This window comes from Spinacia oleracea, chromosome 3 (genome assembly GCF_020520425.1).
Source record: "Spinacia oleracea cultivar Varoflay chromosome 3, BTI_SOV_V1, whole genome shotgun sequence".
Classification (NCBI taxonomy): Eukaryota; Viridiplantae; Streptophyta; class Magnoliopsida; order Caryophyllales; family Amaranthaceae; genus Spinacia; species Spinacia oleracea.
Genome location: NC_079489.1, coordinates 82,599,452 through 82,615,731, shown reverse-complemented (window position 1 = coordinate 82,615,731; position 16,280 = coordinate 82,599,452). Strand labels below are relative to the sequence as shown.

Below are 16,280 nucleotides of genomic sequence, written 5' to 3'. Positions count from 1 at the left end.
TTTCAACTTTTGACATTCAAGTTCACTTGATAGACATTTCTTAGTCACAGGACTGGTCCTGACAGTCTATCTTGAATATTTCGTCAAATTGAAGGGACTCATCATTTAATAAACCACAAATTAAATGGAAAAATGAATTCTATTCATTTATTGTGAATGATTAACTGTAGACACCTACTTTTGTCCCCATTCCCGAAAGGGAAGGTTCGATGATGAGAACATAAATCTCCACTTGGCAACGCATCTCCTATAAAATAACGAATCTCAATCACCCTTTCATTTCAGCCAAAATTGCTATTTATAGAAACCTGCTAAGAATAGTAACTGCCATAAGAAGTAGTTGTTAAAAGTGGCAAAGTCATAAAAGATAGAAATCTATCAGAATTAGGTGTTGCACTCCCACATAAGTCCTAAAAGAGATAGAATTGGCAAAAGGAATTCTATTCCTGTTATAATTCGAAAATAAGAGTTACGTATTAATTAAATTCCTAACGAACCTAGAGTTCGTAACGGGCCCATACGCATTCCGTCATAAGTTAATACGCACTAAGGAACTCGGATAAGTCTCAAAAGCTCCGTGTTTAAGAGTCCAAATCTGACAAAAAGGCTCGGCCCAGATCCTATTTTCAACGCCTGGGTTTGGGCGCCGAAATCTTCGGCGCCCAGCCCTGGGCGCTGAAAATACCTGGGGACGTTTTATTTCCGGATTCTTTTTGGATTCGTATCTTAAAATCTATCTTTCCACACACTCTTTTCCTATAAATACAGCCTCAAAATTGACGTGAAGGGGACAATTCCATAACCTGAGTATTGACTCTAGCCTTAAGCCTAGCCTCACGCTGCGAAATTGATCCGGCGTTCTGTCGCAATCGACCTAAAAGTCGAACAGAACGCATCCTGTCCCTTGTAGCTGATGAATTAAGCCTAAATACTGGAACATTGCTTGGAAACCCGAGATTCGTTAAATAAAAGGAGAAATAGCAAAGCCAAGTGGTTAGTTTTCTGAGAACCGTAACGCACCTCTCAAGGGTGCGTTGTAATGTGTCCCTCATATGATTTAATCGCTTTCATCACCCTTTTATAAAATTGTCAAACTATTAACTTGATTGATCTATCACGCCTAATAAGATAATACCCTGGACAATTGAGTTATCATGCTAGGTACCTTAAATCAATCTAAATAAGATAATCACGATCGATTTAGTGTTATGTGTTGCATATTGCTAAAATCAATTCAGAATAGTTTAATAGTTTAAACGCATGTCCCTTCAATTATTTATGTTGAGCTAGTAAGGATAACCTGCCTCTAGAGTTATCGATGAGCACTCCTCTCGGTAGTTACAGTCCCCCGAACTCTCAATCTCTGCCCTGCGGGTGTACGTTGAGCGATCCCCACACCAGGGATCACAAGGGAACCTATGGCCGTCGTGGTCGAACATAATTGCACTCCCTTTATGTCACGATAACCGGGTTTTGTCAGTTTTTCTCATTGTCGTTAAAAACTAAATGGCGACTCCTATATTACTAGTCGATTGAGTGTAAACTCACAGGAAATCCAATTACACTTGATCTGACAACGTCACGCCCACGAGGGACGAGGTCACGCATTAGCCTCGTGCTTTTTCGACCCCCTCACATTAACCAATAATGTTTTACAAAGAATTAAACTCTAAAACTTTAAAACATTAAACAAGGACATAAAAGCCATTCTCCAATATGCTTGATTCCCATAGCTGCAGTGTGCGAGTAGTGCTTCGCCTGCGGCAGAGGTTTAGTCAATGGATCTGAGATGTTTTCATCAGTTCCAATCTTGCTTATCTCGACTTCTTTTCTTTCAACAAACTCTCGTAAAAGGTGAAATCTACGAAGTACATGCTTGACTCTTTGGTGGTGTGTAGGCTCCTTTGCCTGTGCAATAGCTCCGTTATTATCACAATATAGAGCTATTGGTCCTTTAATGGAGCGGACTACACCAAGTTCACCTATGAACTTCCTTATCCATATAGCTTCCTTTGCTGCTTCATGTGCAACAATGTACTCCGCTTCAGTTGTAGAATCTGCAATGGTGCTTTGCTTAGCACTTTTCCAGCTTACTGCACCTTCGTTGAGGCAGAAGACAAACCCAGGCTGTGATCTGAAATCATCCTTGTCGATTTGGAAACTTGCGTCCGTATAGCCTTTAACAATTAATTCATCATCTCCACCGGACCAGGAAATCATCTTTGTGCCTTTTCAGGTACTTCAGAATATTCTTGGCAGCAGTCCAATGTGCCTCTCCTGGGTCTGACTGGTATCTGCTCGTGGCACTGAGTGCATACGCAACATCCAGGCGTGTACATATCATAGCATACATTATTGAACCAATCAATGATGCATATGGAATCCCATTCATTCGTCTATGCTCATCAAGTGTTTTTGGGCACTGAGTCTTGCTTAGAGTCATTCCATGAGACATGGGTAGGTAGCCTCGCTTGGAGTCTGCCATCTTGAACCTTTCAAGCACCTTATTGATATAAGTGCTTTGACTAAGTCCAATCATCTTTTTAGATCTATCTCTGTAAATCTTGATGCCCAGTATGTACTGTGCTTCTCCTAGATCCTTCATCGAAAAACATTTCCCAAGCCAAATCTTGACAGAGTTTAACATAGGAATGTCATTTCCGATAAGTAATATGTCGTCGACATATAATACTAGAAAAGCAATTTTGCTCCCACTGACCTTCTTGTATACACAAGATTCGTCTGCATTCTTGATGAAACCAAAGTCACTGACTGCTTCATCAAAACGTATATTCCAGCTCCTTGATGCCTGCTTTAATCCGTAGATTGATTTCTTTAGCTTGCATACCTTTTTAGCATTCTTTGTATCCTCAAAACCCTCAGGCTGTGTCATAAACACAGTTTGTGTTAAAACGCCGTTTAAGAAAGCAGTTTTGACATCCATCTGTCATATTTCGTAATCGTAATATGCAGCGATTGCTAACATTATCCGAATAGACTTTAGCATTGCAACTGGTGAAAAGGTTTCATCGTAATCCACACCGTGGACTTGCCTGTAACCTTTTGCAACCAATCTAGCTTTGAAAACTTCAAGTTTCCCATCCTTGTCCTTTTTCAGTTTGAAAACCCATTTGCTTCCTATGGCTTGGTAGCCATCTGGCAAATCGACCAAATCCCATACTTGGTTTTCACACATGGAGTCTAATTCAGATTGCATGGCTTCTTGCCATTTCTTTGAGCTAGGGCTCGTCATAGCTTGTTTGTAAGTCGTAGGTTCATCACTTTCAAGTAATAGAAAGTCATAGCTCTCGTTCGTCAAAATACCCAAGTACCTTTCCGGTTGAGATCTATATCTTTGCGATCTACGCGGGGTTACATTTCTAGATTGACCATGATTCTCACCAGATACTTCTAAAGATCTTTGAGCTTCATCCTGAATGTCATCTTGAGAATTCTCTAGAGTTTGTTGTCCGACTCGAATTTCTTCGAGGTCTACTTTTCTCCCAATTGTCATTTTGGAAATGTGATCCTTTTCCAAAAAGATACCATCTCGAGCAACAAACACCTTGTTCTCAGATGTATTGTAGAAGTAATACCCCTTTGTTTCCTTTGGATAGCCCATAAGGATACATTTGTCAGATTTTGGATGAAGTTTGTCTGAAATTAATCGTTTGACGTATACTTCACATCCCCAAATCTTAAGAAAAGACACATTTGGAGGCTTTCCAAATCATAACTCGTATGGAGTCTTTTCAACAGCTTTAGACGGAGCTCTATTTATAGTGAGTGCGGCTGTATTTAGTGCATGTCCCCAAAATTCTATTGGAAGTTCGGCCTGACCCATCATTGATCTAACCATGTCTGGCAAGGTTCTAGTCCTCCATTCCGACACACCGTTCCATTGTGGTGTTCCAGGAGGAGTCAATTCTGATAAAATTCCACAGTCTTTCAGATGGTCATCAAATTCATAGCTCAGATATTCACCGCCTCTATCAGACCGCAGTGCCTTAATATTCTTCCCTAATTGATCCTCTACTTCACTCTGAAATTCCTTGAATTTGTCAAAGGATTCAGACTTATGCTTCATTAGGTAGACATAACCATATCTACTGAAGTCATCAGTGAAAGTGATAAAGTAGCTGAAACCACCTCTAGCATTTGTACTCATTGGTCCACATACATCTATATGGATTAAACCCAATAGTTCAGTTGCTCTTTCTCCAACTTTAGATAAAGGTTGCTTTGTCATTTTGCCAAGTAAACATGATTCGCACTTACTATAATCCTCTAAGTCAAATGGTTCTAGAATTCCTTCCTTTTAAAGTCTTTCTATGCGTTTCAAGTTAATATGGCCTAATCGACAATGCCATAGATAGGTGAGATCTGAATCATCCTTTTTGGCCTTTTTGGTATTTATGTTATAAACTTGTTTGTCGTGATCTAATAAATAAAGTCCATTGACTAATCTAGCACATCCATAAAACATCTCTTTAAAATAAAACGAACAACTATTGTCTTTTATTAAAAAGGAAAATCCCTTAGCATCTAAGCAAGAAACACAAATGATGTTTTTAGTAAGACTTGGAACATGGAAACACTCTTCCAGTTTCAAAACTAGCCCAGAGGGCAACGACAAATAATAAGTTCCTACAGCTAATGCAGCAATCCGTGCTCCATTTCCCACTCGTAGGTCGACTTCACCCTTGCTTAACCTTCTACTTCTTCTTAGTCCCTGTGGATTGGAACATAAATGTGAGCCACAACCTGTATCTAATACCCAAGAAGTTGAATTAGCAAGTATACAGTCTATAACGAAAATACCTGAAGATGGTACGACTGTTCCGTTCTTCTGATCTTCCTTTAGCTTCAAGCAATCTCTCTTCCAATGCCCCTTCTTCTTGCAGTAGAAGCATTCAGATTCAGAAGTGGGTTGACTGACCTTCCTCTTTTCAGATTTGGCGCCAGTTTGCTTAGTTGGGCTGGCCTTGTTGCCACCTTTCTTAGCATTCCTCTTCTTTCCAGATTTCTTGAACTTGCCCCCACGCACCATAAGCACATCTTGCTTATCACTTTTGAGCGTCTTTTCAGCGGTCTTCAGCATACCGTGAAGCTCAGTGAGAGTTTAGTCCAGACTATTCATACTGTAGTTCAGCTTGAACTGATCATACCCGCTATGAAGAGAATGGAGGATGGTGTCTACAGCCATTTCCTGAGAGAACTGCTGATCCAGCCGACTCATATTCTCAATGAGTCCAATCATTTTGAGATCATGTGGACTTACGGGCTCGCCTTTCTTAAGCTTGGTCTCAAGAATTTGCCTATGGGTCTCGAACCTTTCGACTCGAGCCAGATCTTGGAACATGTTCTTTAACTCACTGCTGATCGTGAAAGCATCTGAGTTGATGAACGTTTTCTACAGATCTGCACCCATGGTTGCAAGCATTAGACATTTTACATCCTTGTTGGCATCAATCCAACGATTGAGGGCTGCCTGAGTGACCCCGTCGCCCGCGGCTTCGGGCATCGCCTCTTCCAGGACATACTCCTTTCCTTCCTGCATAAGAACTATTTGAAAGTTCCTTTTCCAGTCAGGGAAGTTTTTCCCGTTCTACTTCTCCTTTTCGGGAATTGATCGAATGTTGAATGAATTGTTTTTTGCCATAGTTAAAACTACAATTGAAAAAGTATAAACAAATAAATAATCATTCACAGTTTCTCTTAGTAAACTTAAATTCTAGCATACATGCATAATTTAATGTTCATTAAACATTTTATTCAAGTTATGTGTTCCGGCAGGTGTGAATAAAATGATTCCAAGATCCTAAAACCATTGAAGAATTAAGCACGTTATGTATTTAGACTAAATTCTAAAATCTTTTAGGTAAGCAAAAGCCTTTTGCTAATAGTCTAGAAACTACTCTTGGTTAATAGGTACGTCTAAGAGCTTATTAGGTAAACCTATCGATTTTGCCACGACATAAAAGGACTTCTTACTTATATCGTTGAGTTTCACCAAAACTAACATGTACTCACAATTATTTGTGTACCTTACCCCTTTAGGATCAATAAGTAACACCTCGCTGAGCGTAAAACTATTACTAGATTGATGTAAAGGTTATCCAAGTAAGTGTTATTTTGGCATGGCACCGTTTAACTCAATTTTTATGTTTGGAACTTAAGGCTCTTACTATGTTGGTTAGATTTTAAGTGAACTAAAATCCTTAATCATGCAACATAATAAAGCCACAATCTCATGCATATTTAAGACATATTTAAAAGCAATAAATAACTTAAAGCGTGCACAAGATAAGTGTGATCTAGTATTGCCCGACTTCATCTTGAAGCTTCAACTTCAAAGTCCGTCTTGAAAATGGTTGGAAACTTCGTCTTGAATTTCACCGTGGGAGGCGCCATTTTCTCCAAATAGGATCACCTATAATTAAACTAATTACAACTATTTGATGGTACGCAGACCATATTTGAATTGAAAAACAAATTTGGTGCATTAGACCAATTACATTCAAATTAATGGTACGCAGACCATATTTTCTATCCTATTTGGGCCATACTAGTCACTTCATAACTTGCAAAACAGTACATATACAATATATACCATTCACCCATTCATTATCATGAATGGCCCACATAGCTGGTTAGTAAAACACGTTATATGCATCACATAAATATTTGCAGCAATTAATCAAGGGCACCAATAATCTACCAATTATTCAGTCCTTATTAATTATGATCAAGTTGTTTAACCTTAAAGGATTTGTAGACCTAATCAAGAGTTTATGACTAAAAATGCTCCCACTTAAACCAATAACTTTATATGCTTTACTAATTTTAAACATAAAATTGTATTCCTAATCTAACCGGAAACATACAAGATTAATTAAAATTTAAAGCTCATATAAAATTATAATTGAATCCATTTATTTTATTTTATTTTTCAGTTGATTTAAATGAATTTAAATTAATTCAAGGTTTTTAATTTTAGTAAAATAATTAATATAAATTATAATTTATAATAATTATAATATTCAAAATTAAAATCCAAGAAAACAATTTAAATTGTTAATTTTAAAAATTAATTAAAATTATTTCCGAACTGAAAATCTCAAATTAAAATTCAAAACGACTCAATCGTAACACGACGAGCACTTGGGCTTGCGCCCAAGCCCCATCAAGTGCACGACCGACCACACACCCACGGCACAATGCAGCAGCAGCCACGCGCAAACGCAGCAAGCCAAGCCACGCTTGCGCGCAGCCTGCTCGCCCGCATGCATCGCAACAGCTACCGAAGGAGTGCTCGCTCGCTAGGCGCAAGCAAGCTCTCGTGGCGAGGCAGTGCTCGTTGGTGCACGGAGCAGCGATCGCTGGGCGACCCAGCTCTCGCCCTCGCGCGCGTGCCTCGTCTTGTGCCACGCCCATCGCCCTTCGCCCATAGCACACAGCACACACGCCCAGGCTCCCTTGCCTCATGCGCGCGCCATGCCTTGGTTGCTCGCTGCATTCGTACCGTACGGGCGACGAGCTCCCTTGCTCGTCGTCGCGTGCCCGCACTATACAACACCCCTTAAGGGTAACACGTAGCGTCCTTTTCTTTGTGTGTGCAACGTTTATGAGCGAATTTTATAAAATTTAAAATTTTTAATTTAAAATCTATGACAAATTAATAAATCATATTAATTTCATAATTTTAGGGCGAAAAATCGAAAATTTATTAATCAATTAATTTCCGATTAACATGGATTCAAATCTAGGTCATAAAAATTTAAAATTTATCACAATTTAACAATTTTTATGGTGGTTTTTAATCATGAATTCCTAATTAAATTATTAATTAATTATGAAAAACAAATCAATTCTAAATTATTCGAATTTCAACAAATTAATCATAATTACAAATTAGGTTGTATAATTAACAAGTCTAGGCATTCAAATTTGTTAAACATATACTGTAGGTCAATCAAAAACTCAAGATTTATCAACAAGAATCGCAAGTATTCAATTTAACATCTTAAATTTACAAACTTTTGCCTTCGAAAAACTAAAACCTCCGAAAAGTCATAGTTAGGCTTCGAATTTGGGAATTCTTGGTTGTCAAAAAAAATTTGTCAAAACTTTAGAATGCCTTTTACATGCGGAATTGACACAAAAATCACTCGATTTGGATGAGTAACGAAGAAACTGCCGAAAAACTGCGTACATATAATTAAATAAACGCAATTTGCAATTAATTAACAATTACGAAAATTAATCACCCCTTTTAATTCTTTGCAAATTTGTAAAATTTAACCATGTCATGCAATTTAGATTATGAAAATAATAAGAGGCTCGTGATACCACTGTTAGGTTATGATACATATGACAAAACATAAATCATGCGGAAAACCTTAATGCCAGGAAACATATTATTTACACATAATCATTTAGCATAATTTAGGTGCATACACTTTGTAGCGTGCCCTCCCTAGCTGCGCTCGAAGCGAACAAGAACAAGTCTTTAGGACTCCAAGCGTCGTCCCTCCGTAGATAGTCCACAGCACGTCCGGATCCGCCTTAAGATTGACCAACTAGAATCGCCCTTAAGGTACTATAAATTTCGGCTATTATGGGGCAAGAAAGTGACTGATTTTTCTGCTCAAAAATCAATGTTTTATTGTATGAATATTTATTGAAAACTCGTGCCTAAAATTATGACCCTAGGCATATATTTATAGGACTATGGAAAAGGAATTCGAATCCTGTTAGAATACTAATTTATTAATTAGAATCCTATTAGATCTCTAAATAATAAATTTAATCTTTTAGGATTAGGATTTAATCAATGCACGAAATCCGATAGCATTAGGATTCGTCACGCACACGAGCAGCGCACAAGCACCGTACGCCCGCACGCAAGCCTTGCGGCCCACGCCGAGCGCACAACGCTGAGGCCCATGCTCGCAGCCCATCGCTGAGCTTGTCGCGCTCCAAGGCTTGGCTGGGCCTGGCCTTGCGCTGGGCCTGGTCGAGCACTTGGCGTGTTGGATGCGTGTGGCTTGCTGGGCGTCGGCCTGGCTTCGTGCTGGGCCTTCGTCTAGCAAGCCTCGTCCGATGCTAATTCGTACGATACGCTTTCCGATTAAATTCCCGATTCCGGAATTCATTTCCGATACGAAAAATATTTAACATTTCCGATTCCGGAATTAATTTCCGTTTCGAACAAATATTTAATATTTCCGTTTCCGGAATTATTTTCCGATTCCGATAATATTTCCGATTCTGACAATATTTCCGTTTCCGGCAATATTTCCGATTCCGGTAATATTTCCATTTCCGATAATGTTTTCCGATATGTACCATGTTTCCGTTTCCGGCAACATCTACGACTTGGATAATATTTATATTTCGGATACGATCCATATTTCCGTTTCCGGCAATATCTTCGTTTCCGGGGTATTCATTTCTTGCTTTTGACGATCTCAGCTCCCACTGAAACCAAGATCCGTCGATTCCGAATATTCATAGATGGAGTATTTAATTCCATTAAATACTTGATCCGTTTACGTACTATTTGTGTGACCCTACGGGTTCAGTCAAGAGTAAGCTGTGGATTAATATCATTAATTCCACTTGAACTGAAGCGGCCTCTAGCTAGGCATTCAGCTCACTTGATCTCACTGAATTATTAACCTGTCAATTAATACTGAACCGCATTTATTAGACTTATCATTAAATGCATACTTGGACCAAGGGCATTATTTCCTTCAGTGATCACTACCGCTACTTCAACAGATAACCGCTACTCAACCGCTAAATGCTACCCGCTACCGCTAGTTTTGCCGAACATGACCCATATTTTATTAAATGATGCACTTCGATCTACATAAAATTTAAGGAGAGTGAGTTAATTTTATATAAATAAGAGGGAAGTGAAGAATAAAAGATTGTAATAAAAAGGAATGAGGTATTAAATTATTCAAAGAATGTTGTTAAGTGTGTTGAAATTTTGGAAGTTTGACAAAGGATATATTAACCTTCCTTTATTTCCTATTTTCACGATTTGCTCATAACGGCTACTAAATTATTTATTGGGGAACAATTTAGGATTTTGTTAAGGTTTCCTTGTGGTATAAAATGAACCATATATAAGATGATCACCAAGATCAAGCCTTTTGTAAAGACTCCTTGTGATCCTCTTGTTTCCACTATTGAAGGTTAAGAGAACTTCAGAATCCCTCACACATGGACTAGGTCATATTGGCCGAACCACGTAAATCCGCGTGTCTTTTACTTATCTCCTTTATGGTTTTCTCATTATATATTTGTTGTTGATCGACTACTGTCCCGCATTAATCAAACACAAAACACCACCTATTTCATAACAATTGGTATCAAGATTCATAGCAATTGGTATCAAGAGTTTGGTTTAAATATGTTTAGAGAAAGTTTAATTTTCTTGATTATGTCAATAATGAAATTCGATATGGAGAAATTTGATAGGCAAATAAATTTTGGTCTATGGAAATTGAAGATGAAGGCTACCTTAGTTTAAGTTGGTTGTCACAAGGCTCTTAACGGTATGTCCAAAAGCCCACAGATATGACCGCTGATAAGTGAGAGGATATAGATTTAAAGACTATATTTCAACAATTGAACTTTGTCTCTTTAATGAAGTTTGAGAGAAGTTGCTAAGGAGACTACTGCAGCAGGTTTATGTGCGAAATTGGAGTCACTTTATATGACCAAAAATGTGACCAATCGTCTACTGCTCAAAAGTAGACGCCAAGGTCTTCGTCTAGAAGAAGGTAAACCGCTCGAGTCTTTTTTAGACGAGTTATTTTCTATTATTACGGACGTGCAAAATATCGATATGAAGACCGATGATGAGGATATGGCTATTAGGTTGTAGTTTTCTGTACCACCTTCTTATAAACATATTCATGATACTTTGTTGTATGGTAGGGATGCTTATTCATGATACTTTGTTGTATGGTAGGGATGCTTTGAGTTTGGATGATGTTAGGGATGTCTTAACTCATTAATTGACAATAAGTTGATTAACAAATCTAATGATTCTTTACAAGTTGATGCTTTGGTTGTCGATAGTGATAAGAACTTTAACAAAAATAAATCCCGTAACTATTTTCATGTAAAAGGACATATTAAATTCGAGTGTTGCAAGTTGAAGAAGAAAGAGAATTGAGAGTAGGCCAGAAAATGACAAGTCTGCTAACTTCGTAGACACCTATTTTGAAGATGATGATGCACGATAGGGTTATAAGGTTTGGGGGGCTGCGGTTTCTACGATCTCTTTATGATGGATGTCTTTGAGATTGTTTGGTGAAGTGAGAAACCGTGTTGATTTTATTTTATTTGGAGCCTATGTTTAGATTGCTTTTGTAATAAAGTTGCAACCTTGGTAATTTCATTAGCATGTTTTCTAATTACGCTATTTCTTATCTCAGTTAGACAATTTATGAATTGTTAAGTAAAATTGCAATTTGGAAAATTTTGATGTAATTTTTAATTACTAAAATTATTTTTTTAGTTTATTTTGACAATTGAGATGAAGAAATATTTTGAAGAGAGTTTGGTCAATTTGGGTGATGCATGCTCGGCGATGTGGTATTATACTCTCAAACTGTGCCACGTTGATGGTTTAAGTTTCGGATTTTGTGTTTGGTAACGCACCGGTTCACAAGTTAGATAAACTTCCGCTTTTTGTTGCCTAAAGCTGGTAGACATATGGAATTTTGTATAAGGTGAAGAATTCATATTAGTTCTTTTAGGTGAGTATTGCTTCATGGTATTTTTTTGTTTCATGGATTTTAAGTCAAGGTGGAGATTTGTCACACGTGCCTTGATATTTAGAAAGTTTGACAAATGAATCTTTCGAATATGTTAACTTTTTTTTTTTCTTCCTATTTTCACCTTTTGCTCATGGCGCCTACTAAATTGTTTCTTGGGGGAATAATTTAGACTTTTATTAGGGTTTCTTATGTTATAAAAGGAATTGTAAGATGATCACCAAGATCAAGCCTTTTGTAAAGATTCCTTATAATTTTCTTGTTTCCACCATTGAAGGTTAAGAAAAGCTCGTGAATCCCCCACCTGTAGACTAGGTCATATTGACTGAACCACGTAAATGTATGTGTTTTTTACTTCTCTTTTTTGTCGTTTTTCTCGTTATATTTTTGTTGTTGACTATTGTTCCACCCTAATCCAACATGACACACCACCTATTTCATAAAAAATGTAAAAGGTAATGAAGCTCTATACTAAAACAGGAGTCTAAATCCTCTAGATTTTTAATAAAACTCTATAAGGCTGAGTTGTATCTAAACCATACATTTTAAAATCAATGGCTCATATTAGTGGGAAGGGGGAATCAGGAGGTAGATATTGATGAAAAAATAGGGGGGATTTCGGAAAGATAATATGAGTCATTGATTTTTCATTCAATGGTTGATATTGCTCAAACTCTACCTTGTAGAGTTATTTTAGAACTCTAGGGGATCCAAAACCATAAAACAGACAACGAGAACGAGAACGACACATGTCACTTTTTGGTGAAAAATTTTCCCGCCAAAAAAAAGTTCCTAAAATAATCTCTACTTCATTATTTATTTATTTCCTATCTTTTCTCTACTAACTGTTTATTTATGAAAAAAATGTTGGTTTATAGATCAGCGCGTCTCATGTGAGACCAGTCACACCATCAACTTGATGGTGTGACGAGCGCGAAACCAATAGCGTACTTCCCCTAAAACTATAAAAAAAGTAACAGATCTAAACTATAGAAGTAACATGCCTAAACTAAAAAAGTACCTTCTCTAAAATTATTTTTTTAAAAAAAAGTAACATGTCTAAACTATAGAAGTAACATATCTAAACTAAAAATGTACCTCCCCTAAAACTATTCCGTATAAAAAAAAGTAACATGTCTAAACTATAGAAGTAACATACCTAAACTAAAAAAAGTACCTCATCTAAAATTATAAAAAAAAAGGTAACATGTCTAAACTATAGAAGTAACATACCTAAACTAAAAAAAATACCTTCTCTACAATTATTAAAAAAAAAGTAACATGTCTAAACTATAGAAGTAACATACCTAAACTAAGAAGGTATCTCTCCTAAAACTACTCCGTATAAAAAAAGTAACATGTATAAACTATAGAAGTAACATACCTAAACTAAAAAAAGTACTTCCTCTAAAATTATAAAAAAAAGTAACATGTTTAAACTATAGAAGTAACATACCTAAACTAAGAAGGTATCTCCCCTAAAACTACTCTGTATAAAAAAAGTAACATGTATAAACTATAGAAGTAACATATCTAAACTAAAAAAAGTACCTCTTCTAAAATTATAAAAAAAAAAGTAACATGTCTAAACTATAGAAGTAACATACCTAAATTCGCAAGTGTGAACTGGTCTCACCATCAGTTGATGGTGAGGACAGTCTCATATAAGAATTTGGGTTTATAGATTACGTCAATATCTATTACAGAGATATTATCTAAAAATTATTTATATTAATTTTTAGTTAAATTGGTATATAAATAATGAAAATTATTTGCTCACTATTTTTGTCAAATTAACATATTAAGCATAAATTTTTTCGAACATATTAAACATAACTATATTAGAATATTTTTGTTACATAATGTTGCATACGTAGTATTAGATTATCAGATGATTAAAAGGGTACATTCAAGATCTATTAATTATATACAGTAGCTTGAGCTAGAAGAAATAATATTTTTAATATAGTACATTGAGGGTGAGGACCATAAGAGGAGATAAATATATTTTTAAAATGTAAAACCACTAATACAAAAAAGGGCATAGAGTACTGTTGAAATACACTTTATAGGACGCCTTAGAGGCGTTCTCCAACTTAACGCGCTATAAAGTTTATAAAACGGGTAAAAGAAGCGTTTTATATAACTAGTCATAAAGTACAGTGATAAGAGATAAGCGTCCTCTATTCCCTTCCTAAAATCAGAAAATAAAGAAGAAATATAGAACGGTTAACGTACATAGCCGTCTCTTATACTCTATAATAATGCGCGCCTTCCGTACATAACCGTCCTCTATTCTTCCTGTTAAATATTGAGATACATAACACCTTGCGTACATATGCGTATTATATACTTCCTGTTTAATATAAAAATAGAAAGCAGTTTCCTTACACAACCGTTCTATATTCTACCCTTTTTTTTTTATATTATAGTTGCACACGCGTCCCTAAAATAGGATATTACGATTCTAGGTCCTATATGTAAACCAAATCTTAATAGATAAAATAGAAATGATATCCACGAGATCTTTCTGAAAATAATTTCATTCAATAATAAAATAATATTGTTCATTCAATAACAAGATCCTATTATTCATTGACAAAATATAAATGATCTACACAAGTACGGCAAAAACAAAATCCAATATCAATAAAAAAAATAAAAAAATTGTAGCGGAAGAGCTTTGGTAGAATGGTAGCAGCAACAACGTATTGGGGATTGTATAGCAGCAGCAACTGGGGATGGTGTAGCAGCAACAATAGCAGCTTCTGAAGCAAGAACAACTTCTGCAGCAACATCAACTTCTACAGCAACAGTAGGGACAATATCGGTGCAATTGTCTACTGGTGGTAGACTAGCTTGGCAGTTCGTCTGCAGGACTGAACTGAGGTAATTAACCATCTCCTTGAGCTAGCTTAAGTCACACTAGATCATCGTCAAAAAGGATATCAAATATACTAATTAGTAATTACTAAACCTAACATAAGATAGAAAATGCACCTTAAGATGAATGGAGTTTTCAATTTTGATGGGACTGTATCACCAAAAAGGCTGGCCTCATCTGCCATCCTATACAAGACTCTTCGCACAATCTCACCCAAGTACATTCCTGATATCATTTTCTCAAATATCTGTCACAATATGTGGATATTGTTTAGAGTTTGTAAGATAAAAGGAATACGCAGATTTGAGGGTCACGAGAGAAATAAAGAGGACAGAAAAAGAAGAGGATAAATTTGGAACGTTGAGGGGGAAACAAAGAATCAAGGATAGCAGAAAAGACTCACCATCTCCCCTGATTTGGGAAAAGGACCATGCCAATATGCCACTTGTGAATTTCACTAGCACGTTCGACATAAGCTGCGTTTATTCCAGTACCCAATATAACAGCAGCAATTACATCTTTATGGTACCTACCTCTAGCTAGGGTTCCAACTGTATCGTTGACCTGAACCATTATAGAAGGTAAAAAGATATCAAATATACTGTAAGTTAAAAACATCTACTTATAGAGGAGAAAGTAAAAACTAAAAGAGAAAGGACCATCACAATTTTGTTCAAGCAAAGAACTCTTTACAAAAAGAACAAGACTACAATGATTGATTGCTAGGATATAATCTAATCACCAGAAAGAACATAGCAAGTACTCGTATTAGTCCACTACAGGCAACCATGCCTCCAAAGACATCTCAAAGCACAACTTGAATAAGTACAATAATCATAACATGAATTTACCATAACTTATCTGTTATTTGTAAATGTTAACCTGAACCCAAATAATTCACAATAATAGAAAATTTAAGGCAACTAACCATTGGAGAAGCGCAAAAAACAAAGGAGGTCGTGATTTACCAATGCGAGTTTTGTTTTATCAGCAGAAAATATCACTTGCTGTAAATTTAAGAAAGAAAAATCAGATTGAAATTTTGGGCACACGATCATATTCAGGCATGAGAGCGCCCACTAAGGCATGGCCGGCCTCTACACAAAAAGGAAAGCTTAAAACAGTTACAACCTATAGGTTAGCACTATCAGGCGAGAAGTTTACTAGGCTTGATCATTTTATCTTAACCCACCATGATATGCTACTAAATGCTTCGTCTCCTCGGAAACATCTGCGTTTTTCTTCTTTGGACCAGCAATGTTCTCTCCGAGCACATTATTCTCATCACTGTAAATAGCAAGAATGCAAATTACAATGATCCTAGCACATTGCAGTATTAGAACCTGGGAGCAACCAACATTGTAATTTGTAAACATCATATTAACCTCAACAAGACAACCACCTTTATAACAGACCACCTCAACTCAAGGCAAGGGCAGAAAAAGGGTTATGAGGATTGGATACGTGCATTCCCTTTCATCAACCAAACTGGTTACTTTCCCCCCTAACACATTTTGTATAATAACCAGGTGTCTTAATTGAAACAGATGAAAACAACTAGGTGCCTTAATTGAAACAGATGAAAACAAAAGACA

The 16,280-nt window shown here is 36.5% G+C and overlaps 1 long non-coding RNA gene across 2 annotated transcripts; it reads right to left on the bottom strand.

The window, feature by feature from the left end:
* Positions 1-14,226: 14,226 nt before the first annotated feature.
* LOC130469151 (uncharacterized) lies at positions 14,227-15,919 on the bottom strand. 2 transcript variants are annotated; one of them, XR_008929524.1, is made up of 3 exons: positions 15,089-15,919; positions 14,802-14,932; positions 14,227-14,726 (listed from the first exon to the last, which is right to left on the bottom strand). It is a non-coding gene; the product is annotated as an uncharacterized lncRNA (long non-coding RNA). The 2 variants fall into 2 exon arrangements; XR_008929525.1 differs by having other exon boundaries at positions 14,227-14,715.
* Positions 15,920-16,280: the final 361 nt, after the last annotated feature.